This window comes from Zingiber officinale, chromosome 5B (genome assembly GCF_018446385.1).
Source record: "Zingiber officinale cultivar Zhangliang chromosome 5B, Zo_v1.1, whole genome shotgun sequence".
Classification (NCBI taxonomy): Eukaryota; Viridiplantae; Streptophyta; class Magnoliopsida; order Zingiberales; family Zingiberaceae; genus Zingiber; species Zingiber officinale.
In genome coordinates, this window is record NC_055995.1 from 48,409,942 (window position 1) to 48,411,985 (window position 2,044).

At 33.6% G+C, this 2,044-nt stretch overlaps 1 non-coding gene across 1 annotated transcript; it reads left to right on the forward strand.

The window, feature by feature from the left end:
* The first annotated feature begins 930 nt into the window (after positions 1 to 930).
* On the forward strand, positions 931 to 1,037 carry LOC121988127. Its single transcript, XR_006113883.1, has one exon. It is a non-coding gene; the product is annotated as a small nucleolar RNA R71 (small nucleolar RNA).
* The last annotated feature ends 1,007 nt before the right edge of the window (positions 1,038 to 2,044 follow it).

The following is a 2,044-nucleotide window of genomic DNA, read 5'->3' on the forward strand; positions in this document are numbered from 1 at the left end:
ATTGATCAAACACATGCCTGATCGAACATGCGGGTTGCTAAGAAAAGTTCTGTACTTGTACAATTTTTGTACAGGAAAATTTAAACAGAACGGAATTTCAGCGCCTTCAGGCTCTCCATTGAGTTTAATTCCCTTGTCATTAGCGATCACTTAGGATTCACCCAAGGTTAGTCCATATCTTAGCTCAATTATATTACAATGTTCAATTGGATTAGTCTTAGGGTTCCCTAGAAAAAAAACTTGGAGTTCTTGAAGAAGAACTAGCCACTTCTGTTATTTGATTGCCAAGCACCTTCAAGTGTTTCTGAGTATTTGCCATTCTTACATTGAGTTGTTTGATTTCATTTTTCATCTCCAATTGAGTAGCCTATATTTCTTCAAAGAGCTTCTGTATTATCAAAGGTTGGTGGTTTTGTTGATAGCCAGAAGACTGCCCTCCTTGATCTTGATTGTTGCGATTGGAGAAATTCAAATGATTCCTCCATCAGGGATTGTAAGTGTTTAAACATAGGTTAATGGGACTTGCATTAAATTTGTCAATTGCATCCACTTATTTGATCTAAGTCAATTGTGCAATTATGTCTCCTAGTTGCAAGCTTCTTTTGTGTACTCTGAATCCCCGCATATTTCACAAGTTGTAATAGTTGCATTCCCCAAATTTGCATTCATCAAGTCAAATCTTTTTATTATGGCACCATCTTTGCATAAATTAAATTCAAAACATCTACATCATATTTTCTAGGAATTTTGATTGGGTTGCCGCTACACTATGATGCCCATGAATGATGGTTTAGTGCTACACTTTCAATAATCTCTTCTACTTCATCAAGTCCTTTGTTCATTAGTAATCCACCAATTGTAGAGTCTAAGAACAACTTGGTTTGATAATTAATACCATTGTAGAAAGTGTGTATCACAAGCCATTTTTCCAATCCATGATGGAGGCATAATCTTAGCATTCCTTTGAACTCATCCCAAGCTTTAAATAAGGATTCACCTTCATTTTGCCTAAAGCTTCCAATAAGATTTCTCATATGAGTTATTTTACTTGGAGAATAGAACTTCCCAAAGAATCTTTGTTTGACTGCTCCCATGTAGTTATACTATTGGCAGGCAAAGAATAAAGCTAAACTTTTGCTCTGCCCGTCAAAGAAAAACCAAACAGAAGCAATCTTATAACTTCGACTAAAATGCCCTTCATCTTCATGATGTTACATATTTCATAGAAAGTTTCCAAGTGTTACACCATAAAAATTACAGAAGGTTTGATTTCAAAGTTGTTAGCCTCAATAGGAGGTCTAGTGATGCTAGACTTGAGGCCCCATGCATAAGGTGTTGTGTAGTCTTTTAAAGTATTGTTTGTCATTACTAATTGTGTTTGTTCTTTGCAATACAAAAATACAGAATTTAAAAGAAGAAAATAAATGAAAAATTAAGAAAGAAAATTGAATTGCAAGATATTTTCAAAATGAATAAATATAAATTTTTATTAATAAAAAGAAAAGTATTTTGAGTAACTAAATCACTTATTAACTAATATTAATCATAAATAATCTCTAGTAATAGCGTCAAAAACTTGTTATCTCATTGTAAGTGCATGGTTAATTTGTCATGTAATAAAAAGTCGATCCATGGGAAGTATTGATTAAGCACTAGTCAAGTTCACAAAATAAGTTATCTAAATTATCCAGACTTGTGACAACACTTGAGAACTAAAGATTGAGAGATTGAAAGAGAGAGAGAGAGAGAGAGAGAGTTGAGAGGGACTTGAGAGAGAAAGAAGTGAGTGCAAGTGAGTGAAGAGAGGAGATGGAATTAGGGGAGTGATTCTAGGATTTTAGTTTCACTATGATGCTAGTTAATGTCTCTATGAATTGTTCATTTTCTTACATCTATTCATACATTCTTGTAGGGATTCTAACCAAATTATCAACATGGTCCCGTGATAGTTACACCAAAGTGTTTACACTAATTTTCAATGTCATTAAGTAAAGAAGTAACTCTAAAAAGTTCAGTTAAAGGAATACCCTCTGTCATTAAGGGT